The sequence below is a fragment of the Anabrus simplex genome, chromosome 1, assembly GCF_040414725.1.
Source record: "Anabrus simplex isolate iqAnaSimp1 chromosome 1, ASM4041472v1, whole genome shotgun sequence".
In the NCBI taxonomy this organism is placed as follows: Eukaryota; Metazoa; Arthropoda; class Insecta; order Orthoptera; family Tettigoniidae; genus Anabrus; species Anabrus simplex.
Genome location: NC_090265.1, coordinates 1728288557 through 1728316106, shown reverse-complemented (window position 1 = coordinate 1728316106; position 27550 = coordinate 1728288557). Strand labels below are relative to the sequence as shown.

Genomic DNA, 27550 nt, shown 5'->3' with positions numbered 1-27550 from the left:
TTTTTGAGTATGGGTTGTTAAAAAGCAAGGACAAGGACATTCACTCGTAAAACTAAGCTTATTCAACATTAGTGCTGATAGTATAATGTTGGGGGAAAAGGCAGGAAGAAGGTGTGGTTTTCCAGTAATGATCTTTTAATAAATAAGGAAAAACTAAACATTTCACTTGTGGAAGAGTTCCAGAGACACTTCGTTGTTTTTATGTTCAAGCCACTACCTGGAAAGGATCTCACAGAAAAATACGAAGTACAGCCGCTCGAAATAATTAAATGAAGCATCCATCGCTTATCGCAATTAGAAGTAATAGAAACGTTGACCTTTCACATAAATTTATTTATTCATTTTAATTTGATCGTTGTAAATTTTGACCAATTATCAAAAAGATTTAATCAGTAGTAAGAGATTTATAATGTACAATGCCGTCTTTTCTCAAATGTCCAATGTTATATGTCTGCTGGAACGTTTGCACCGTCCACAGCATCGGGTAGTTTCGCTGAATATAAATCATGTGGGAAGAAGGTTTGTAGTCGTAGAATCATCTTTCGTTTAGTATGGCGTCATATTTCCTCGCTGACATCCTGTAAAAATGAAAACGCGTATTTAAAAGATGATCACATTTTGACTAAGAGGACCGTAATACATTAAAGTACAGTGTCACTGATAGTGTTACTGGGCGCGTCTTCAGATGCCAACAGTTTCTCAGAATATGCGCTCAGTTTCAGGTCAGCTAGAGGAGAAAGCATTCATCAATCTAAAAGACATGCATACAGTTGTAGTCAGAGCAAAATAAATATATTATCAGCCGATACTAAATTAAATGAAACATTACGAAACAACTCTGATTGGAAATACATTTACACTGTTGATTTGCACGGTTAAAATACAAAACGGAAGTTGTTTTACGATATTTATAGTAATTTGGAAATGTTATACTCTGGAAAATTATTTATAATAAGTTATTAATTAATAATAACATTAATGAATTCCCTTGCTTCTTGTTGCAAGCAATTCAGCAGTGCATGTAAGGTAACTCAAATTTCTGCCACACGTTATTACCAAGTGAAAAATCACACAAAGTGAAGCGATTTGTAATTAACCACAAAGGCTCTTCAAACCCTCTACGAACAATCGTGCAAGGCTATAGAGAATTCAGTGTCATTAAAGATGATTTATAATGCCTCCGAGCCATAGGAATTAACTAATGAAAGATAAAATCACTGACATGGCCGCGAATCTAACCCGGGACCTCTTGGACCATATTCCAGCATGCTAACCGTTTAGCCATGGAGACAGACAACAATCTTAATAAACGAAAGGCAGTGGTTAGAGATGTTTTGAATCAGGGCAAATTGAAACATTGTCCAAGTAACTTAGCTGACTTTGAAAACACGTTTCGCACTGTTTTCGAAACATCCAATGGAAATGTAAGAGAAAAATAATTTCTTATTCGAAGTAAGATATTGGCGAAGTTCAAATGATTACAGTTAAGAAGACTATATGTGCAATGCCATTCAACTTTCTAGAAGGGCCAGACAACGTGCTCGTCGGAACAGGATGGAATTTGTTATTCATGGAGATACCAAAATTATTTCCGAGACAATGTTATCTACTGATTATGCATCTCAAGTATTACGAAGGGAGAATACAAAGGAAAAGGAATTACAAACTGTATCCCGTCTTAGAGACCAATTACTACTTATTCTCTTATTAAATGAATCCTAGGTCTCCCTAGCCCAAGGTGTGTCACTTCACCTTCAGGGATTAATCGTCCCTCTATTATGAGACAATATTGTTCAAATAGAAATTGCAAAGTTGATGCCAGTTCACTATGATTTGCCAGAAAGTCACCCACATTGATCAATGTTGCTTTCAGTTTTATATTTTAAAGAACTGTGAGCGAAATTTTGCTTCACTAAATGGTCATCTTTAAAACTAAACCCTCGAATCGATTAGCTTACCTGCATTTGATGATGATGACTTATTTGCTTTCGATAATATACATTGAGACTCATGGCACCTGAAAAATTCTTTGTAGGTTTTCCGCTTTAGAACCTGGAGAGATATCATATAAACAGCGGTAAGGAATCATAATTTTCCCCTTGGTAATATTTTAGCAGCAGAGAGTCTGAGTGAAGGTCGGTCACCCAACTATTCAGTACCGTTCTTTTCCTTTCGACTGCCATACATTCTGCCCCACCTCACCTCGTGCCGTTAGCTTCGTTCACCCTGTACATTAGGAAGCAATGAATACAGACCTCAGTATCATAAATATCTTAGGGAAAAACGATGTATCCTTGTCGCTTGGATATAAATTTTCTTTGATTAAATCTAGTTTAAACGTAAGTTCTCTAACGTTTTGATGTTAAATACTAACGTTACAGTTAGCTAGGCACAGAGTGAGTTGGACGTGAGGATGGGGTCATGCATCTGTGCGCTTTGTATTCGGGAGATGTTGGGTTCAAACGCCTCTGTCGGTAGCCCTGATAACGGTTTCCCATTTTCCCACCAGGAAAATATTGGGGCTGCACCTTAATTCAGGCCACGGCCGCTTCCTAACCACTTCCTGCCCTTCACTATCCCCTTGTAGCCATATCTGTGTCTGTGCAACGTAAAACAAATTATAACTCAGGTAGTCAGTCAGCCACCGTTTATAATTTTTCTAGATCTTGTCTTAGGCAACATTAATTGTTATTGAACTCAGAACGTTACTTTTCCTCATACTTATCGTTCCATTTCTCACCAATGAGAATTCATCATTCGCTCCTTCGGTGCCTTGCTTGCGCTAAAAGCCTTTGTCGGGAAGACACAAAACGTTCATTGATGTACACAACAGGGGTGACTGTCCCTTGCCAAAACCATTTTATGTCGCATGGAAAGGTTCCGTTTCGCACGACGATGTTCCATAAGGAGCTCTTTATAAGAGCGTCGCACAAATGTAACGACGATCTCGCTACATTTTTTATTTGGTAGCTTCGGTAAACGATAGCAAGCGTTTATCAAGTTGCACATTATATCTACATCTGGTGCCTCTCCTACCTGCTTTACTGAAATCATGAGTGAAATTCTGAAAGCCATGAATTTCTACACTAAAGTATACTCACGTGTACATTGGTGTGAAGATTGTAGGAGAGACTAATAAAGAATTTGAGATATGCTGATGATACAACTCTGCTGGTGAAAACAGAAGAAGATCTAAAGCTTTTAATTTCCCGCCTGAAAGATGAAAGTTAAAAAATGGGCATCTATCTCAGTATTTAAAAGAATAATGTTATGACTACGGGTGAGCGTGGGAGAGTTTGTGTAAAGCTGATTTGGTAGGAGACAGAGAGTGTGGAGGAAATCAACTTCTTGGGAGCCAAAATCAGTCAAAGTAGAGATTGCGGTCCTGATATTAAAAGACGGATTTCGCTTGAATGAATCGTTATGATAACTATGTCCCCGATAAGGAAGAGCAGATGTATCGGTTTGACTATCAAGTACATATTAGTCAACGCAATTATATTCCTACTGTTCATGTAGGGATGTGTGGACGCTGAAACTGGCAGACAAGAGGAAGATCGACGCTCTTGAGCTCGGGTGTTGGCGAAAACCCTCACGAATACAATGGACAGCAAAAACCACCAATAAGGCAGTTTTAGAGCGAATAAAGACCAGTATGTCATTGGTTGGCAATGTAACTACACTTCTAGGCTAGGTAGGCTACTCCGGCGTTTGAAGCTCTCTTTGGCTGGAGCGCTATGCCGTCACGCTGTATGAACGATAGCAGGTAGGGTACGCAATCGCAGTACAACAAGCCAGTCAATTCTCGCGCCTGTGAACCATCTTCCATATCTTTCATGAAATAATAATCTAATTCAGTAAGATTCGATAAGTACCGGTATTAAACCCATAATTCTACGATGGTAAAATATTATAGATTAATATTGCAGCTACAAAAATCTATTGGTGCAGCCATGTTTTTTTATTGCGAGATTATCTCACCCTCCAAGACCGTGGGACACAACTCACCGTGGCGAACGAGCCACCCTCTCGTTATATGCTGGGACACTTCGGCTAACTCAGAGTACTGACTAATTTAACAATATATAGAAAACCTTCACAACGAGATATTTTGGCAACATAGTTAATCCAGGAATAAGGAACTGAAATTAATAATAAATATTAAATGAAAACAGAATCCACAGGGTGAAAATGAATGTAATTAAGCCTGGAGAGATGTTAGCGTCTGTATTGGCAGATTAGCGACACGTGTGAAGGACAAATCCTTAGAAAGCGCGCGAAGTTACGTGTCAGAAATTAAGTAATTAATTACGTCCGTTGCAGAATGGGATAAATATAAAAACAACACCATTGTGAATTGTAATTTTGTTTGAATTTTTGGAATAAATTTCAGGAAGATTGGTCCAGCGGTTATGAAATTAGGCGATTGCACCACAAGACTTCATGACCGGGGCAGCGTCATCTCAGATCTTATAAATAGGCCCCCTATCAGTATTCACACACTCGATTTAAAAATTTGAGCGGAGGAACCCACGTTGCCTGTCTCCGAGAAAAGTGCGGTATTTTGTTTCCTCAGAATAACTTGTGTTATACATTCATGAGGATGACTCGACTTAATTTACTTGAAAGTGATATAAAATTTCCTGAACTTCCGCCGACGAAAACCGTGAAGGCATAGATATTTAACTAAAATACGTAGCTGGTTTCATTGATTCTATTGTGTGTTGGAAATTATCAAAGGATGTTTGGAGACTAGCCAGAGACAGGGTTGTGTTTGATATCTCTTGAACACCTGGCCTAACTGGGTGGGCGAGAAGATAGCTCCCGCAAACAGTTTGCTGTCGTCCAGCAGACAGGAGATACGTTCGCGTGATAAAGGGCGAGAATAGTGCATCATTTGTGGTATTTTTATTAATAAAGAGTGTAAAATCTTTGAGATAGTAAGTAGTTTATAAGAAGAATATGTATTCTCCAGGCATGTGCGGCTGAATCTGAGGCAAGCTGGCTAATATGTAACCAGGACTCCAAGATGATTCCATCAACAGGTCTGTCTATTTGGATTAATGTTGTAGATAAAGTGTAATTTATTTGTCCCACGAAAAATTTCCAATGCCTGTGTCGAATAAGTAATGTTCAGGCGAAATGTTTATTGTTCTTGTCGGCGTGCGAAACTCTTCAGTGCGGTAAAAATCACGTTAAGAAACTTTAAAAATGGAAAATTTAAATATCGTGCTAAAAATCAAAGAAATGTTGTTCAAGCTGATAAAAGTTAGGAATAATGATGACGGTAATATAGCCGTTGTGCACATGATAAATTCAAATATCATATGAGTTCAGAACAATAATAATAATATGAATTACATCAGTATACATTTTTCTATGTTAAAACATGTATTTAACAGTAGTGTCGAATGAGATTTGCGTATTTACCGAAATCCAGTGAAGTCTGATAACGTTATATTTATTTTGGGGAAGCTTAAATATTTGTAATACCGTGTATTTTGTGATACAGAAAATCACGGTATGTTATATTTGTTCTTGAGGCCGGAAGGATGGAATGAAGTAAGATAAAAGGTTCTAGTAACGTTGTTCGTCATGGAAATATTCGAATTTGAAAGTGTTGGACAGGAAGAAATTGATTGTGTTGGAAATGAAATGTTATGAGAATAGTTATGAAGACGTTGAAGGCATAGAAAGCCTGTATTTTATGAGTATGGATGCAGCCGTGATGATAGGCTATGTAGAAAGATTTTAAGACAGGCTATATTTGTTGATGGCGAAGAATTTTTGAGACAGGCTGTATGTTAAAAATGTGATATTTCTGAGACAGGTTGTATACGATGTCCTGTTAGCAATCCGGAACAACTGACTGATTTAATGGTGGTCAGATTCTAAGTGAGCGCGTTGTAAATCCTATTATGATTTCAAGTCGAGAATTTCCCATGATAAACAATTTCTGCAGAAGATTGTACCTCTTGGCAGTTAAGTTCAAATGACGATTCTATGTAAATCCAGCATAGTGCATTTTATGATAAGTGACCTCACGAACAAATGGCATTCTGAAACACGGTTGTGGTGTTATTTAATTATTGTAACAAAATTCTATTCAGTATATTTATTTTATTACGAAACGAAATTATCATTTAATTGGAAACATTGTGGATGGAATATTGGACGTTATTAAAGTTTGGCTGTGTAGATCGAATGAAAATTCACTTCTCTGAACATTTCGTGGATAGAAATGTTTGAAATGTTGAGAATGGTAGGCCGTTAGGAAACCCATGCCTTTATTACACTGAATGTCGTAATGGTGATGATTACTGTTTTGGCAATATTTACGTAAAGTTAGACGAGCGTTTAACTTATACTTTATTTTCCAAACTTCACTGCGTGTGTTGAGGTTGTGTTTGAGTCATAGATTAAAGTAGCCGCGCGTTGTTAATTTCAGTTTCACGTTTTTATTGGAAGGAATGGACATAGTTATATTTTCAGACTTGAGTTCATTCTGTGGCAAGTTTCATTTCATTGTGCCAGAGTTCCGACAACGTTGAAAGTTAAATATCAGCGATTGTGTTTGAAGTTACGATTTCGCCTGACATTGCAGAGGATGTGTAGACATCCAACGTTAGATTTAGGATGTTGCGCGTATCATATGAATATACGAATTAGTAGACATCCCAGTTTCCGCTCAACAATAGATTTAGGATACTGCTATATTATAGAATTTATTGTTAGGGTGTGTAGTCACTACGTAGGCTCGACGACAGGATTAGGGTGCCGTCTGTATATAGTCAAGTCCTAGGTTAGGTGTTTTGCGAATTGACATGAACGATGTTAGTGTCTGCAGTAGTGATTATAAATGCGAAGAATGTTAGCAAAGTATTATTGAGGCCATTTTTCGGCATAATCCTTACTAGTCAGAAGGTGTTTATATAATAGCACAGAATCACTAATGGAATGAATGTGAGAGATGTCCAGCGTGGATACTTAGCTAAGGGAGTTTGATGACTGCTGTTTGCCACGCACGTTCGGGTTCAATGAACTTTAGTTTTTTATTTTATTTCTCGACTTATTTATTTTATAGTTCAGATGTTCGATATACCTTTATAGTGCCGTGCGTTTACACTTAGCTGATTTATGTAGGACTTGCGCTACGAATGCGGTTTCGATTCGTAAGCTGTTGATATATTTCATTTTCAAGTAACGTTCTTTCACTTTATATTAGTTGAGACATTGGTTCACCAATAACTTGTAGTTTATTGTGACAAATATCGGTAGACAGATTTGTAGTGGTAGTCGTAAATTTTGGGACTGGAAAGATTTCCTTTGACTTATTTTATCGTGTGGACTTGTAAATTTATTAAACTTAACATAACGGTTTATAACCTGAAAGTTGGTTTTATAAGAATATTTTCAAGTGACTTAACGATTTTCTTTAACTTCACTGTTTAGCATTTCTTCTAAAGCCATAATGAATAAGTGTTTCCTCCATTTCGCAGTTTTGTTCCTTCAGAACAACGTAAAGTAAGATCCTCTCGGGTCGAGTTGTTGTTGGTTCCTTCTGAGCAGATGTTTGGGAGATGCCTGTTTCAGCATCGGGGTTATTCCGTAACTTAAGCGTGTCACAAGATGACAATATATGGTGGAATTTTATTTCGAATTATGATTATTGCTGTTACTTGTAGTGAACACCGTGCTTTCCAGTAATATTTCGCAACCTATCGAAAGCAAGTGATAGTCAATTTTGTTAGATTAAGGGTCCATTCAGCGGGTGTTCCCATATCCGACAGGGAATCAGACTGGTGGATCACCTTAATTAAATGTAAATCTGGAATTCTAGTTCTTGAAGGTCAGATTTTCCACGGATCGTGTGGATTAATTGCCAGTTATCGTTTGGATCAAATGGTGCCCGATTTAAATGTTTATTAATTTTCGTTTTTGTAGTTTTCGCTGTCCACTAATTTTATGATGTTTTTTACTTTCCTCTGAAGAGAGTCTTAAACAATAATCAGAAGATAACATTCACGCATTGCAATGTGATGCGTTTAAATATTTTAAATAATTAAACTATTTGATGGATGATTTTTATAAAGATATTTTTGTATTGGCAGTTTAATAAAATTTAGTGAGCACTTATTTGCTCCACATTTAAAGTAGTTGGTCTCTCTTCTGAACCCCATAGTTTGGTCAGTATCGTGACCGAAATATACCCGCCACGAGCCCAAGATCTAAGAATTCGATATTGATCTATTGGAGCAGCTGTGGCAGTCGACCAACGACGGAACGGTTAGTTCAAGATTTCAGTACTTCCAATAGATTTACAAGCAAGATGAGTGTAAATGTTTTAAATTTCGTCACATATTTTGTGGTTTAAGTCAACTATCAAATACATGACATAGGATAAGAAATAAAATATTGCCACTCACAGCAAAACGATTAATTTGTTTAGTGATGAAGCAAAAATTTAGATCAAATGGGATAGGAAAAATGAATCATATCGAGATCTTTATGGAATTATATTAAGTATAAAAGCCTACGTGTCAGGAGACTTAATTAATTTATGAACCAGCCCAAAGCTTGGCCTTCTTACTGGCAAATTTTGGAGACAGTCTGTCCCTGAAACACACCAAATATAAGTTAGAACTGCGCTATGTTTTGTGACCACTCATTTGAAATAACCGAGCTCCAGTGATAGGTATCTCGCTACTGTGAACAGTTTTCTTTTGAGGTACCTACGAAGAGATTCAACAATCAAGCGACACTTGAAAGCAACAAAACCCGCGAGGTATTTTACGGAATCTTCCGTAACATCCTCTCCTTCTACCGATTGATATGAGCACTCTTTCCTTAACAACTCGGTTTCGACTTCCTTGAAAAATTTTCAAGTCTCTGAAGACTCGTCATTAATGCCAATGCAATGCTCGCTTGTTACAAAGTTCATTAAATTTTCTCCGGACTCGGGTTCCACAAGACTTGTCGATGGGCCATTGAAGACTTCTCCGTCCGAAGTGCTTCCAGATAAAGGAACTGAGTTTGAATTTCGTAATAAGAGCAGCCTAATTCGATTTCTTACTTCAAAGGGAGTTGGGTTGTTACAAAAAGCTCCCAACCCACGAACACGAGAGAAAAAGTTCTCCGAACAATCCTGCTTTAGTCGCGATGTTAGTATGCAAGAAATGCATAGCCTTTTCAGGTTCTGGAACAGTAATAACTTAAATGAAATTATAAATACCTTCTGAAAAGGTAGTAAAACGTTCTTTTGCCAACCCGTATTTTGTAGATAATGCCCAGAAATCATTTCAGGGTACTTTCTTGACTGTGAAGATTAAGTCCGTAGCCACTTCTGATTGAAGTTTTATGGTTATTGGAGTTTCTAGAATTTAATACATCGAATACGTCATTAACCAGCTCGAAGAACACAATTTTATGATCTTTGTACAGGAAGTATGTAACTGCCTTACGAGTACGCCGGGGAATACTGTGCAACAAAACGTAATTTTTGACGAAATCGTCCAGTTATATTCAGGTGAACATCATTGATAAGGTACGTTGGTGTTAGGTCCCCACTTCGGTGTGCTAAAAATTATTGTATCATACCACTATGTACTTCAGTTCCGTCGGGCAACACATGCCATTTCTCTAAGAAATGGTTCCTCAAGATCTTTAAAAGGTGAGGCACATTACAGAAAACCCACAATTTTATTAATTTGTGCACGGGATTATAAAAGAAAGCGTTGGCCATATTTACATGCAGCTCTTTCCAAACTCTAACATTTTTCTCTACCACATCGCATGTTGCGGCAACAACATTAATGTTGGCAAGCTTCAATGTTTGTAATAATGTCCTGCAGAAGTTCGGCTGTCATCGTCTTGTCAAAGTCATAATACACAGGCTTCTTCCATTGAGAAACAAACCTCGAACCATGACTACAAAGACGTTCTTGTTGGAGCAAATACGACGGCCAATATTCATCTCACCAAAACCCAAGACAGCATACTTTTTCAGTCCATGAAAATTTACTGCGCGATAATTCAGTAAACGGAGCACTTCCTTCAAAATACCAGGTCTGCATTTTAGTTTTCGTATCCACTTCTGCAATGTAGATCTAGCAGGTAAAGGAGTGTTTCTATTTCTGAGGTACGCATAATCCTTCTTAGAAAGTGCCCTCAGTGCAAAAGCGCTCTCGCAATGTCTTCTGAGGACCATTTCACAGTTTTCTTCGCAGTTACGAAACATCGTATCTGTCCTGTTGTAAAACATTTTGATAGTATTCTCTACCTCTTTCGAAATAATATTTTGTGCCACTTTGGTTGGTAACGGTCGTATTTTTACTGATATGGGATACTGTGGACCTCTACATTTTTAACCGCGTTTCTTGTAGGTTTCAGCGTCACCAAAGTAGAAGCATTCTTCCTTTTTAATTCTTCAACTTGTCTTTGAAGTTTTTCTATTTCTTCATTCTTATTAACTTCAATTGTGTCAGTAATAGTTGACTGGTCGACTTTCTTCTTAGGGGATAATGTAGTGAGAGTAAACGTGGCCCGTTTTCTGATATTTCGGTCTTCGTGCCGTCTATCTCATTCAGTGGATACCTGTGGGGTGCCAGTACATAGAACACTGGTTTGGATATAATTTGGCCAAAGTTTTCAAAACAGCTTAACAATTAGATTGGAGGACATATATGGAAGTAAAAAAAATGCATACCTGTGACGTAGTTTCACTTGTACTAGGTCCTTTGGTAGTAAAACCTCCATTCCAGTTGAGAATAAGTTGAGACTGTACGACACCTGGGCGTAGAATTTTTTTGATGAGCAAAGCGAAGAGCTTATTTTTCATATATCGCTCGTAATCCTTCGGAAGGAAATGAACAGAATATACGCGAGAATTGTCCGGATTAAAATTATCAGTTCGCTTACAGCGAGAAATCGACAAACGCTTTAAGTCGTCATTTTTGGAAAGCTGTGTTACGTAACACCGCCACAATTAAATCAGTAAATACGCCACTGCACCACAGCACATAAAATACGACTTTTAACTTTTCCACACATCATTTTCACTGCACGGGTTCACACCAGGGTCACAAAGCAGAACTAACTGAAAAGATCGGCAGCAGAAACACGTGTTTCGTCAGCAGGAGGACGAGTGCTGACTTCATACCGCGTGATGTCACGCAGAAGACGGCGTGGGAGAGAAACAATTGAGCGCGATGCGGGAAGACACCCTCCTGATTGGTTGGTATGATTATGAAGCTGAGACTAGCATGTTATGCGATCACATTCATTGGAAGACGTAATCATACTCGAAATGATCGGCGGTACAAGAAGACCAGATCGCCAGAGGACTCGTTGGTCAGACACCATTAAAACAAACAACACCATCACCCTAGAACAGCTAAAGGAGGCAGTGTGGAACATAATCGCCGATGGTCGGATTATTCGACTGAACTGATGACATCATCATACTCCAGGAATACTCCTAAGATTCCATAGCCCCTGTTTCTAGAGCACTGAAATTTTATTTTAAATTTGATTTTAAATTTACTTAAGTTTTGCTTTGCCTAGCCAAGGAATCGGCATTACCATCTAGCTTCCCGTGAAATAAATGTAGTTACCTTTATCGTTCCTCATGTCCTTCCTTCATAGGCTATATTTGTTCCATTAAAGCCCGTAGTTGTTCTGCGATGTCACTATGAGGAGATGCGGTGGTGTCTCCTTCCTCCTGTTCGGTGTAAAAACAAAGTGTCATGTTAATATTTACAAAATATAGACACGTAACGATATACTGTATATCTATATAGTATTATAGATATTATACAGATGTCTGTCTGTCTGTCTGTCTGTCTGTCTGTCTGTCTGTCTGTCTGTCTGTCTGTCTGTCTGTCTGTCTGTCTGTCTGTCTGTCTGTCTGTCTGTCTGTCTGTCTGTCTGTCTGTCTGTTAGATCATCAACCAAAAGGCTGTTTGGATCCTCAAATAGCACCACCAAAGTTTATGCGGTTATAAAAAAAACCCAATAACCAATGGCAGCACCAAAATGAGGCGTACTAGGGAAGATGAAGAGTGAGGTAGTGTGCCACTGCTTTCCTCACTGGGTCAGAAAGTACTAATGCAGGTCGACAGATCCTATGAGCAGCATCTTTCATAACACTCAGATGCACTAGTCGTGCTCTGAATGTCATTACTCAGCACCATCCATACCCCAGCAGCTTCCATATTGTCACAGCCATGGATGTTGACTGGGACATCGGTGGAAGCTACACTTTACTCTGGCCTGTGCCAAGAGATCGAGGCAAAAGTACTGTATCCATCAAGAAATGACAGCAGGCAGATTATACAGATATGGAAATAGAAATGTATTTATTTAAAGTTAATTACAAGTAGGACCAGAGGTCCCTTTGAATGTAATTCACGGCCAATCAAACTTAAATATATCAATTAATATACACAATCTAATAATGTTAATACATAAAAAACGTAAGATACATTTTCCTACTGAGGATATAAGGAGACTAAAAACTGAACATCTAAGAGATTACAATATTACTTTTACCATTTCATAAACATAACCTATACTAACAAGGAAGGGAAGGCATAAGAGAAAGCTAAGAATTTTAATACCGAGGATGAATTAAGAATAAAACTGAGAATAAAAAATGTATCCTGGAGATTATGATATTTCGTACTTTTTAATTACTTTGGTGAAAATTCACTTTCATGGCTTAATGAGTGGAAAGGTAGCGGTATTTAACACATTTTTTCTGAGTTCCGACACTGCTTTGCTGTGGAACATGAAGGTTGTTATTGTAAACCTGTTGTGCCGATCATGCACTTGACTCATCTGAACAAAGGACTTGGTCAAATATGAGGGAGCATTTGATATTTCTCAGCAGTAAGCAATCAGTTGTGTATGGTCGTCTATCCCTGAGTTTCTAACCACTCTGCGCCTTTGTAGTAAGATGTTATGTGACAGTCTTCACGAATATTGAAGACAAATCGCACACAAGCATTCTGAATATGCTGGAGTTTGGCATTATATTTCTCTGATATATCGCTGTAAATTACAGCGCCGTAATCTAAAATACGTTTTTTCCATAGTTTGGATCAACATCTTTCTTACAGAAAAAGGTGGATACTTAAAGCTTCGTCGAAACTGATGCAATGTGACAGACACTTTCTAGACCAATGGCTTGGCATGAAATGTCCAGGACAGTGTGTTATCCATTAGAATACCTAAAATTCTTAACACATTCCTGATACTTGAATACAGAACCGCTTACAATTACTGAAGGAATGTCATTGTTGGAAAGATTTGAAAAATTTATTCGATATCCTAGAAAAGTAGCTAAGATTTTGTTTTCATTTAATAGTAAATTATAACTTAGTGTTTATTGATATAGTCTTCATATGTCTAGATTTATTTTACTAATAATTTTGTCAACACGATTCACAGGAAAGTGGTAATAGATGTGTAAATCAACGGTGTACATTTGATGCCTCATGTGGCGTAAAACGCTTAGATATGCCTAACCCTTCTCCATTCAGCGCTAATGAAAATTACCACGAAACCTTATTGAAGGTCCGACTTACGTTTTCCATGAACATGGACAATCGCCGATGCAATGAGCAGCAGGAGCAGAATAAGGAGGTATCTCATGACGAGAGGTATGGCTTGCTAAGCTGCGTACGTTGTATTACGTGTAAAACTTTAAATTTTTCCTGCATTTATAGCTGCACTGTTGCGTTGGAAAATAAATAAGTTAATTTCGCTATATTTCACAAAGATAAGATTATATTGTTACCATTGTTGTTACATAAAATTGATGGCATTCACTACACGTGCAAACGAAGATAGCGTCGGTGACTTTTACTAGCGGTAAATCAGTCAGTTATTGTAAAAATGTGGTCTTTACGTCACATTTCCGATGACTCGCCTATTTACTCATAAATGAGCAAAATCTGAAACAATGGATTATTGATCGGTTAAACACCCTTATACCCTTCGATCTGCCCAACATATTTTGGTTGGGTGGAAATGAACGCACCACAGATCTTCGAGCAATAATACTCCCAGGCTTATTTTACGCTCATTTCGTCTACGTCACTGCTTGAAAACAAAAACAATGGTGAAAACTACTGGAGATTTCATTGACACGTGTGACCGAGGTCCAGACAACAAGCGTCAATAAAGGCATGGTGTTCACCGGGTTCCCCACTTCCCAGAATGAGTCATGTCCAAAGGAACAGGATCACGGCAATCTTCATTGCCTTTTCCTATAGAAGTTGCGTGATAGACCAAGAATTCGCAAGGGAAGGTGAAACTGCCAACGCCGCATTTTCGAAACTGTTGATACTACGCATCCTGCGTGTCCGGCAGGAGTTGTACAGGACTGCAAAGTTGAGTCTAGTGATGAATTATAATGCGCGCACACACACACACACACACACACACACTCCCAGCCGTCAAGCAATCAGAATTAAATAATGAAGGTTAAAATCTGTAACACGGTCGGGATTCTAACCCGGGATCTCCGGACTAAAGACCAGGCATGGAGCCGAACAAAATCATGACCTCGTCCCGAGTTGGTGCAGCTCTTGTCAGGTACACGTCCAACGGAAATGAGCTGCTTGTACCATTTTTGATCACGTGCCTGCGCTTCTGCATTCTTAAATCTCTGGTGGTGGTGGTGGTGGTGGTGGTGGTGGTGGTGGTGGTTATTATTGTTTTAAGTGGAAGTACAACTAGGCAACCATACTCTATATAACACTAATCAGAGAGAAAATATGGAAGGGGTCCTACACTTCGAAAAATGAAGGTATCGGCCAAAGGAAGACAAGGACCACGAAGGGCGTCAAAATGAAAGACTCCCTAGCCCTCGAAAACCAAATAGCGTCGGGGTCGGAAAAGAACAAGAGTTGACTAAGGGAGGTCGGATAGGACAGATGAAACTGAGGAGCTTGGCACAAGTAAGTGGAAGGAATGATAGGACTTAGCTAAGGGCCCCGATGTCGCCAACCCACGCTCCATAGTTCAGATCCCTGGGGCGCCTATTAGTCGCCTCTTACGACAGGCAGGGGATACCGCGGGTGTAATTTACCGCCCCTACCTACAGGGTATTTAAATCTCTGGCAGTGTCGGGAATCAAACCCGGGCCTTCGAGGACGGCAGCTAATACCACTAACTGTTACACTACGGAGGCGAACAATTGGGTGATTATTACTGTGATTCGATTCGCTCGTAGAGTTGAAAACACCGAAATGGAGACATTTATCCCAACATTAAAGTTTGTCCTGGTGACTTCTTCATTGTGACAAAGAAGATTAGATTTAGAGGAAATAGCCTCCTTTAGAGAATCGCGTCTCTACGGGCTCTGGTAAATAACTTGCTCCAGGTTGTCCCAGCTATTTCTGGGGTCGCTGGGGCTACCCAGGCTCATTTTGGTTTTTATATGGAGTTTAATGTCAGATACCACTCCTGAAGCCACGTGATTTTTGAGGATCAACCGGGATTCGAAACTTAGCCTTCAGGGTGGGAAGCTAGCATTTAAGCCATTGAGCTAATGAACCCCGTGAATGGTCTATCCGGATTAACAAGTACTAAATCTATTCTTAGAATAAAACACTTTCTTCCTGAAGCTGAACCCGTCGGTTTTTCTGCACGAGAAATATGTTTGTCTAGCTTCAGTACATCAATGCAAACGGCCGTAGCCGTGTAGAAACACCGGATCCCGTGAGATCTCCGAAGTTAAGCAACATTGGGCGTGGTCAAGATTTGAATAGGTTGCCACGCGCTATTGTTGGGGGTTAAGGGAATGGAGGAGTGGAAAAGAACTGGCCACCCTATGGTTTGTAAACTCCAGCTCAGGCACACCTCTGCAGAGGTTCAGACCTGCCTTTGGGCAAAATACACCCTTACCTTAGTACATCAACCACTTTTCGATGGACAAATCAGCTTTACGCTATTTGGTCTCCTATCAAAAAATTGATAACGTGGTGGTTGTTGACTTTACGTTGTTCCTTCCTAGGCCAAACAATACTGCTACTTCAGATATATTGTAGTTTCACTTGGGTGGAAAGAAGAACTAACGGAATCTCGTACAATATTGTTTAAATTTGGTTGTGTTGAATCTCGATAATGGCACTTGGCCTAGTTCTTCTTTGCCGAGTTTTAGAAGCCATTAACTGAAGTTACATCTTAATTTTGGGCCACAGATTAGAATATTTCGAAATTGACTGGACAACAGCTGCTCTGAGACAGTGAGAAGTACTGCCAGGAACTGCCGAAAGTCCGCACCAATTAAGGCGGTTTGTTGTTCACTATAAGTAACAGACCCACTGAAGAATGAGCGTAATGGGGAGCCTCGTCCCGAAGTCTGTCTCATTTCCTCTGATATTCTGATAGCAGTGTATGTTAGACTCATAGCTGTGAATGTTCTGTTGGCTACGTCATATCACTTCGGCAATTCTGCATCCATTTTGCCATTCTATTCTTATCTCTCGGAAATCTAAATAGTCTACCCCCTTTAGATGAGCGACGCTTACAATTTAGAGCGACACAATAATCCTTACAACTCCAGTCTCTTTGCACTGGATCACATGCAGTTGTCAGAAAATACAGCTCTAGAGTCTCATAATTCTCTAATCTTTCGGATGTATTTTATTTTTGCACCGTTTATTTCTTAATGCGTGCCGTGCCCTCGTGCTTATATGACCACTGAAAACATAGTGGACGTTCGTTCAATTACCTTCAGTCAGATAGCGCCTACCCTTCTCCATGTTATTCTAGACCATGATAGAATATAAGTGTAGTAGTGACATCTGTTGTTAGCCAGAAAAAGAACCGCGGTTTTGCCATCTCTGCATTCCAACCGACCAACCGAGCAGAGGAAAGGTGGCTGCATTTCTGCCGTGGCTCTACGCCTCTGTATTCGGGAGACGGAGAGAGGCTGGTCTCTACTGTCGACTGTCCTGAGCATGGTCTTCCGTGGATTTTCGTTCTCGCGCACTAAGGCGAATGCCGGGACACTTCCTAGTATAGGCTACGGCCACCAACCCTCTCATATTTTCCACACATTTCCTTGTCCGATACAAATCTCCTGGCCTGGAAGACTGCGTCAAAGTATAGTAGGCCCACCTCCCTCTTCAGTAGTAGTAGTACTAATAATACCGTGCGGCTGTGAGCTTGCATTCGGGAGATAGTGTGTTCGAATATCTGAAGATTGTTTTCCGTGGTTTCCCATTTTCACACCAGGCAAATGCTGGGACTGTGCTTTTATTAAGGCCATGGCTGCTTCCTTCCGACTCGTAGGACTTTCCTATCCCATCGTCGCAATAAGACCTATCTGTGACGGTACGACGTAAAGCCACAAGCAAAAAAATTACTAATGATAGTTGAAATAAAGTATAAAAACATAGTTCTGGCACATACACCTGTACGTTGCTTTCATCTACATCATATTTCATAAAAATTCGATCCAGTGGAAGTTGTTGGCGGATTGTGTTCTAAATATAGAGATAATCAATATTCTAACACCACTATTAACCTATTCTTTCTTGTAATAATCCCCGTCAGGAAGTCGTAGCCTGTACGGAGGTGACTTTGCTTTCTTGTGATAACATATTTACGGCTCAAAATTATGTCTACTGTCCTGTACGTATTTTCTTTGATTAAATCTAATTAAAGCGTAAGGAACACTAACGGTACAGTTAGCTAGACACGAAGTGAGTTGGACGTGTGGTTGGGGTCGTGCAGCTGTGAGCATTGCGTTCGGGAAATAGTGGGTGCGAACACCTCTCTCGGTAACCTCGATGACGGTTTCCCATTTTCACACCAGGAAGATATTGGGACTGCACCTTAATTCAGGCCACGACCGCTTCCTACCAACTCCTAGCCCTTCACTATCCCATCTGTGTCGGTGCGACGTAAAGCAAATTATAAAAGTCACCTGGTCAACTACCGGTTTATTACCTTTCTAGATCTCATCTTGGGCAACACTAATTGTTATAGAACTCAGAACGTTGCTTCTCCTCATTCGTATCGTTCCCTTTCTCACCCACGAGAATTCATCATTCTCTCCTTTGGTGCCTTGCTTGAGCTAAAAGTCCTCGTCGGGCCGACACCAAGCGTTTATTGATATAGGCTACTCAGTGTCTCCCCTGCGAAGACCATTTTACGTCGCAAGGAAAGGTTTCGTTTCGCAAGACGATGTTCAATAAATTGATCTTTATCAGAACATTGCACAAATGTAACGACGATTCCGCTAAACTTTTGACTTAGCAGTTTCGGTAAACGGTGGCATGTGTCTATCAAGTCACTAACTGTATCTACATCTGGTGCCTCTCCTACCTGTTTTACGGAAATCATGAATGAAATCCGTGTAACGTACTCCTGCCATAACCCTTCATTCTACGTTCTACAAGCTTCTCAAAACGTCGCATCTACGTCTCCATATACTCTGCAATATCTACATTTCTACTGGAATATATGCTTTCTACTCTTATTATTATCTGTGTATTAAATGTTTAATCATATTTGGTGCTCACCCGCCTCTGCCTTTCCGTGTCTCACTACATACTGACTGCCATTCTGTGTTTACATTCTACGGTCTACGTCATCTGCTACGTCACCCAAAACTTCTCGAAGTTACTGGGCTTCCTTTCTTGGCGTATATATAATGCACTGCCGTGCTCGTCTCACCAGCCTGGCATCGAACTATATAGTGTGTGTATGAGTGTGTGTGTGTGTGTGTGTGTGTGTGGAGCGGGCCACTGTCTTTGTGCGGCTTGCTGTTTTCAAGCGCAAGTCTTTTACGTCCACCTGGAAACATCGTATCGTCGGGACACTGGGTGAGCAAACAATTCACTTCTGATTTTGCAAGAACAACATTCGCCCTTTCAGGCACTTGTCTGTTTATTCATTCTGCTTATTGGAGGCCTTATTTTGTGCCTAATCTCTTTCGATGTTCTTTGGACTTAAAATTTTCACGACATAAAATGATTAAAATCTAAAATTTGGACTAAGAGTGACCACCGTCGACATGATATGTTCAAACCTTTTAAATAGCACAGTAGCCGGTGAAAGAAATCTCTTTAAGTATTGCGCTGTCGGATTCCTGTTTTCCTTTCATCCTTGTTTTTTTTCATCTTCCTCCTTTCCCTCCCGTCCCTCCTTTGCTTGCATTATTAGAGTTTTTGTAAAATACCCTGGAGGTGTTGGTTTTTTAAATCGTGACCAATAATTATGGTTGTCATGCTAAAATGTTGCTTTTTTAAAAGTTTATCCTTGTTATCCTAAAAAGGAATGTTATGATTCTATGGTATCTGTAAATCGTTCTAAAGTTTGTGAGAAGATTTTGGGTAGCAGTTTCTTCCTTTGTTTTGGTTGTTCGAACTCTGTGGTCTTTAATGAAAGTGGGAAAACGCATTACTGGACTTCATCTATGTTATCTCTTGGACTTCCTTCAAATCCCATGATAATCTGTGTATGTAATTACAAAGTCAATTATCTAATATATTTCATTATCCGAATTGTCGAATGATGCTCCTTTTCTCATTTCCAATACCTACCACGGAAACCTATCCTATCCCCCGCCCCTAGTGTTGCTTCCTATCACTCTACTCGTTACCGTTTGTTTTACGCAGAATCTTGGCCTCTTCAACATTGTTAGGAGAATTGGTGACATATTCTCGCCTTTGCCTTGGAATCATCTTGTTTTTCAAACAGCGCCGATGCAAATATACAATGCCAAAATAATTTTATATTGCACAATTTGCGTTACAAATGGTAGCAGATATTCTTTTCCTTCTCAGTTTAATTATATTTTCTTCCTCAAACTGATACTATTTTTACGTTTTCCTTAGACATTTTCTCATTTTGTCTTGTTATTTTTGTTGTTATCTTAACATTATGGATTGCTTTTCGGATAATTTTCGCTTGGGCGAAGATAGTGATTTATCTCCACCCCCACTGTATCAAAACCGGTCTTTACCTAATGTTTCAAATGGTGATCTAATTTCCTTTTCTGATACCCCAACATTTTCTTCTCGTGATCTTTCTCCCGATTTGCTCACTGATTCCGGCGTCAAGCCGTCTCCATTGCCTCAAAAACATTCTATGTCTTCCGATCCACATTTTCATCCCCCCCCCCCTTTCAGTACCTCAATACAATTCTGTTGATACCTCTCTGAATGTACAGATCATAAAACAATCTCTTGATCAAGTACCCAAATTTCAATCTACCGATCCTCGTAGTTTGACCTTGTGGCTCTTTTCCGCCCGAAAATTTCTGAATATCGGACTACCTTCATTTCCTCAGTTAATGGGATTACTCTCCCAAAATTGTGTCATTTGTCATACGAATTGTCAGTAGAAAACTGTAATTGAGCGACAGTGCTGTACGAATTACGAGTCGGTCGCGATGCGCCACATAATTACGTGAACTATGTCGTATGTTAGTATCGCGAAAGTGTTACGCTGTAATGTGCCGAATGTCGGACGGGGAAAACTGTCCTTTAATTAATCTCTCGTGGTAGAGAAGGAGACCGTGGTGTGTGCATCAGTAAACTGAAAAATTGTGGGGATAGACACGCGAGAAAGCACAAAAGTCCGGCTAATATAATATATGTTGGGTATTCAGCCCGAAGGCTGGTTTGATCCTCTGCAGCTCCACCAACAACTGTCATAAATAGCCTAGGCGTCACTGAAGAGGCGTACTACGGAAACGAGTAGTGAGGTAGTTTCCCGTTGCTTTCCTCACCGAGCCAGCCGTTGCTATTACAGATCAGTCTGCCAAGCCCACTGAAATGCACGCACCAACCGACCCTATGAGCAATATTTTCACACCATTCATAACAGGGACTGGCTGCATAAGGGATGGTATTACTAGCATCACTCATACCTCAGTCACTTTCACATTGTCAAAGCCAAGGATGAGATTGAGACAGGTCAATGAAAGTAACAAATTTGATATAGCCCATACCAGAAGACACAGTGCACTGTAAACACTACATCTCACAAGCAAAAGCATGTCTAATATAATATAAACATAATTACAGGTCTAAGTAATCGTGTTAAGCAACGGCGTCATTGAAGTTACGAACAGAGAAACACACATACGAGGCGAAGTTTAAAAAAACATAGGAGCCCAATGTCACGTTAGTTGATATTATTAAACTATCGCAGTGACGAAACCACGATTTCTGTACTCGCTTGGACTAATTGAGGTAGCCTAGCTGTGACCGGAATCAGATTAACAAATATGTAACTTTCATTCTGCGGAAGATCGCAATCATAACAATATAAGGGGAATTAACTGTGACGTGTGAAGGAGTCTTTGTGAAATCCGGTGTGAATAGTAACTTTCCAGTGTTCGCGACCCCAAGACCATGGATTCTTCAAGAGTTTCCCTCAGGACTCGAACCACGGAGGACCAAACAGATGTTGAGTTCCAAGTTATGACTTTGTAATGCTAATATTCTCTTTGTAAATAGTTAGTGAATGTAAGAAGAGGGTTAATATAATTTTATAAATGTTGAATTGTCAGATTAGTTTCGCTTAGAGTGGTCAGTAGGATCCCTTTCAATTTAACTACTTGTGTTTGTTTGGGAAGGAAACAAATAAGGATAACTGCATGTATTTTAGCTAATATTTCTTAATTGCATGAGCATGTACTGGGGTTATTTGTAATCAGGAGTGCTGATAGGGAATGGAGGAGAGTCTTTCTAATTTTGTTGTAGTTTCTTCTGAATTAATTATTCTGTATGAAACAGGATAATATGACGATAGGATCTTCACTATTGCCTGTGGACAGTATTTTAAATGTGCGGATAATAATAGCACGATTTTTATAATGTAAAGTTGCAGAGTTTATTGCATGTTAGGTTAAGAAGTGGCTGTATGACCTGTGTGTGTACAGTTCGTCATGTCCGGCTTGGAAAAACCATCCTCCTAACATTAGCTAGGCCCTTGTGTAATTTTTTAGTATTTTATTTTTAATTTAATTTATTTCGTTTGATATTAAGTGCCGATTTACTGAAAATATATTCACTTAATTTTAAAATATACATTATTGTATCTCTGTTTGACGTAATGGTAAATGTTAGCCTGCGAGATCGTGAAACCATGTTAACTGTGCGATGGATGGAACTGTGTCTCAACTCTGGCCTTCTGTGAGGTTGAACTATATTGAAATGAGATAACGGAATGATATTGAGAAATACTCATAGGATATGATGAACGCACGAGCTGATTTTAGCATATTAATAAGTGCATCAGTATTATTGCGTTAAAATAATGAGCCGCTGACGATGCATTGAGAATGTATTTATTTGTTGAGAAGTTTGTTTAAAGTAGGTTCTTGTCCTGTAATTTGAGCGCTATCCAAATAGTTTTATGGCGGTCTGGGCGAGGGGTTGCAACCTTTAACAATAAGCAGGCGAGCCGGGATCTCTATACTGACTGTGAAAGAAAATGAGGGTTCTCAGACACAAAATTCATCTTTAGTAGTAGATGTATTTTTAATTGGTTTCCACATTTGTAACAAGTTATGATGAAATTAATATAGGAACATTTAATTCTTACCCCTAATGATGCAACGGATAGACTTTTGTTTACAGGATATCTAATGTGCCCGTTGCATTTTCGGACGTGTTCCAAAATGTCACCCACGGAAGGTATAGACCACTCAAACTAAGAAGAGTACATAAAAAAGTCTTAACTTTTAAACACAATAGGAGGCCATGACTTACTCGAAACCACTACATTTCGAAGGCGGTGTAAAACAGAGTAAGGTCAAGTAGATTGTTTAAAACACTAGAAGAAATTATTGAGAAAAATCACTTGAAAAATTGAACTTGAAAAGAAGAGAAGTGAAGTGCTGTTGCTCTGTAAAAATAAGGAGATTACCAAGATCGTGGCAGAAATCCTGAGGAAAACCTTCTATAATATGGAAGAAGACGGCAAAACAACCAGTAAAATACTGTAGAGGATATAGAATACACCGAGATATATGGGAATTCATTCAGATGCGTATACTGATAGTCCCGAAGCACAAGATCAGTCATATTACGAAAACAGAAACTGGATACCGCAGGAAGAGGAAACGACAGGAGAGAATTACTGCAATAAAAGAGAAGTCGTGGAAGAAATATTTTTGAAATTAAATAATCTAAATTTGAAGATTTGTGCAAGACGAGGCGCAAATATCTTACGAGGACTTAGTGAATTGGACGATTATTACACAAAAGAACTTTTCAGAAAATAGCTTAGAAGAATTATTACTCTAACAAAAATCTAAAATGAATATTAACTTCTCAGAAATATTTGATTTTATCGGCAGCTTTTCCAAGAAGATGATGGTCTGATAAGCATCCAGATGGACCAACCTGGAGGGAGATATCATCCGAGCAGCTACAACTACCCGAGATGAGAGGAGGATTTCGCCCAGCCAAGTCAACCTAAGATGAGGAATCCAGCCAGACTTCGAACCATGGCCAATGATCCAACCATGTGACGAGCGGAAGGAGAGCAACTGACGCCCGATGACGAAAGACGAGCTAAGTGTTTATAATAAGTAACATAATTCTTAATTTATATTTTTGGTATATGCGGTAGAATAGAATAGCCTAAGTATGAAATATTTAAGTGTGCAAGTGAAACAGTTAAGTGAAGTGCATTACATTTAAGCTGGTAATGATATATATTAAGTCAGTGTAGAATTAGATGAATATCTCGTGGAGTATGGTTACGTATTAACAGGTGGTTCAACAAGGTAAATGAGAATACGATTAAGAAGAAAAGTAATATAACAGCTCGTTTCAAAGATTGTCATATAATGAATAATATCTATGTGTCTCGTAAAGCCATCCAGTCAAAGATTACGTCACAGGTGGATCGCGTATTAGGAAGTGATAGTTAGAGTCAAGTTATTCCATGTCAAATAATATTGTTAAAAGCACATATACGGTATTTAAGGTTATGCATCGTATTTTTAAAGAGAATTGGTCAATGAAAAGGAATGTTTACGTGGAGAAAAACGTTATGTCTCAGTAGTAGCTAATAATATAAAGAAGGTTATGCGTGATGAGAGTAGATATTGAGGAAGTTAAGACTGAATTAATTGAAGGTTGTACATGGTAATACGAAGTTATATGAGTTGATTAAAGTATAATAGTATGCGTCGTGATAATTATGAGACATATATATTGAACCCATGACCTTTGTGCCCTAAGAACATTATGCATAAATGAACAATCATTTAAAAGTTGGATTCTTGATAGCATGGATTTGACGCGTGACGAGGGGTGATTACCTTCGGTCCCACGCTCTGGGGTACGTGACGTCAGCCACACGTGTCAACGGCGGAAGAATCTCAAGTAATTTTTGTGAACTATTTCAAAGCGCGTGTACATGGCGACCCAAGCCAAGTCAAAAAAATATAGTGCCTATCAAAGGGGGTCAATCATCTCACAAATCGAACCTGTAAATATTTTAAATGTCCATGAACACTACCGCCAGAAATGTAGCAAGCATGTAGTCACTTTCAAAACTCTTGAAATTACAGTCTAGGTAAGTCAGAAAATTTATAAAAATTTTCTTGGCGGCAAAGGGAGAGATCCGAAGAGAGGGGGTAACTGCTATAAATATGAAGGGACGCCATGACGAAGTCTCCTTCTCCGGCATTTGTGATACAAAGCGGACGAAAAATTGTTGAGCTGCTCTGCGAAATCAAACCAACGAAAGTAGACTGAGTTCAACTGCAGATTTTAGCCATTTCGGCTAGGTCTTGACTCCATGAGGAGACAGTTTTCTTGAGTGAAATAATTGTACCAGATAGGACGGTCAAAGTACTGAATAAATTCTAATGTGATTACGTAATTCGTGTGCGGAAATAATTATAATCCATCGTGTGCGCTCCGCAAACAAGTGAAGGGTATTTTCTTTTTTTATGCTTTATTCCAGGAAACCTGAAGAAATATTAAAAAAATGGTTTGTAAAGCCATGAATGTAAAAATGGCTAAATAAAATGCCAGGGTCGCAGGTGAGCCCTATGACTACATGAGGTAGGTGACTTTCCATCTTACTACCTCTTATATCTTGTCTCGTGATCTCTAAAAGTGTATTTGAATGGGGATATACGACGCAGTGGTCATCCCTACTAAGTTTTGTAAATGTGAGAGTACGACTAAAAGAGTCATTTGTTTATTTCCCACTTGGATGAATTTTTGAAGTCTTGCGAGTGCCGTATAATGTTGTAAAAAGTTATTGAATAGGGTTCGGAAGTGATATCACGTCCAATGTAGATCGTCATCCGTGTGAAGTGTACTGCCTATATTTTGTGATGTCAAATTAAGATGTTCATTCGACGTAAAAATTTTCTGTCTGCAATTTGACGTTAATAATAATAATCCATGATCACTCATTTTCAATCGAGTGGAAGCGCGCTGTCGGGTGAGAACCTAGGGTGATGAATTTGGTCACGGAGAGAAACGTTTTTCTATGCCCATTTTAAACTGTGTCTGACTGACAATAAAAAAGATCTAGTAGAATGTTTCAGTCATTTCTCGTAAAAATCAAGTTATTAAATACGATATCATTTATGCGAAGTTATTCATGATTAATGCATTGTGCGATATTAGACGTCGGGGTTTCTGGTGAGGATTTTATTCCAGTTCTTTGTCGATGATAATTGTGGAGCTGGGAAACAGGGGTTAGTTTTGTTGTTATGAGATTTGTGAATCAGGTTGGACCTGTCATTGAAGCCGGGACATGGAAGCCCGAGGAATGTTTTATATGAGTTGAGATGAGATGTGCGAATCAGATTAGAGTCCTGTAATTGAAGCCGGGACATGATAGCCCGAGGAATATTTTATAATGTTGGGAATGGAAAGAAATTCATAGAAATCCATAGCGATATTAATGGGCGACGCGTATAATTAGTGTGGGCATCTTGAAGCATAATCTGTGCATTTTGTTGGTTAGAATATCGTATTTGTTTAATTATGTCGGCAGAGTTTAAAGGGAGCATTTTGAGAAGTCAGTCAGGTAGAACGAACCGGGTGTTTCATGTAACTGCCAAGCGAACTTGGGGGGATGAGAGGCCTCAGCTATGATAACGGGACAGACGTGGAATTGAGATTGTACTGTATTCTCGGCCAGGGAAACGTTAAAATGCTGGATTTAGTTGAAATTCATAGCCGGTAATGATCTGAGTATTGTGAAATACTGTAATTGGGGACGTAACGAACATTTGAAATCACGAACTTTGAGTATAAGGAACAGAGTAACCAAATTCAGGGTTGTCCAAAATATAGAGCGATGGTCGTGATGATCGGTTTGTCTGTGAGGGGTGTGCAAATTTCATAAATGGTAATGACGAGATATGACATCGTAATTATATGGCGAGTTGTTTGGTTTGTACGTAGATTATTAGGATATCCAAGTGTTAATAACGGTTAGGACTAGATTAGATTTTAAAGTGTGATATCACGAGACAAGATATATAACTGGACATGAATTATGTAACAATTCTTTTCCAGCCAGATAAAGATCATAAGATTGAATTCACATCACAGCTGCGTAGAAATTTGTGAAGAAACCAGAGTCCGCGGAGATAAAATTTACTGTTCTTTAACATTTCGATAAATCATTTAAATTTATTTAATTATTAAATTCAGTGAAACCGCATTTTGAAATAACTTGAATCAAGCGAATAACTTGGAGATGCATTCTGGAAATTTTAGATTGTTTTTTCTGGGGGAATATTAAAATATAAAGTAACGTTTAAGGGGACATATCCGAAGGAAATGGATTTTACTGCCACAAAGTTTGTGAGCATTGCTATTGTTGTAATTATTGAACTTTGATTGATTGAGCAGTGAATGTGCTGGGGATAGTAAAGTGGAACTTTGGTCATCAACCGATGTAACTTAATTGTGTTTATCCTTCAGCCTAGAAACTTGGATGGTCAGGGGGTCATCAACCTCAGTGACTTAGATTAGGGCCATATGCTATTGTAGCATCCTTTCCTTGCGGTCATCATCCACAATGACTTTAAAGTAACTTGGAAGATTAGATGTCGGTCCATGACATAGACGCAGGTCACATCGATTCAATTAAGGGTCCATGCCGTAGAACCACTGTGTGGCACACACCGATTGGACGGCCTTAATTATACCCAGAGTCCAGAGTTCGTTTTACGAGGGCTGGACCATAACGAATCACTATGATGGTACATGTGGTCTCACATGGAAGCCGAATTTAAGGATTTCCAGATTTTCCTTTCTTAAATGATTAATAATTGAGACAATGGTTTCTAGTAAGAATGCCCGTCAGGCAGTTACGTTAAAGTCTCACACCAGTGTTCTGACGTTTATGTAAAAATGATTGTGGTGTCCAGTGGACACAATTGACTTCTATGATACCCTTGATACATCAGATGGCTTCAGAATTTTCCTGAATAAATAGGAATCTTTTAAATAGACCTTTCATTCCAGTAGATAGATTAGAATTACTGAACCCTACCTTTACCTCAGCAAGTGACGAAGAACCCGATACG

The 27550-nt window shown here is 39.0% G+C and overlaps 1 long non-coding RNA gene across 1 annotated transcript; it reads right to left on the bottom strand.

Annotated features, from left to right (window-relative positions):
- Nucleotides 1-312: 312 nt before the first annotated feature.
- On the bottom strand, nt 313-13707 carry LOC136882414 (uncharacterized). The gene is made up of 3 exons (XR_010861173.2): nt 13587-13707; nt 11613-11719; nt 313-578 (listed from the first exon to the last, which is right to left on the bottom strand). It is a non-coding gene; the product is annotated as an uncharacterized lncRNA (long non-coding RNA).
- Between the last annotated feature and the right edge of the window lie 13843 nt (nt 13708-27550).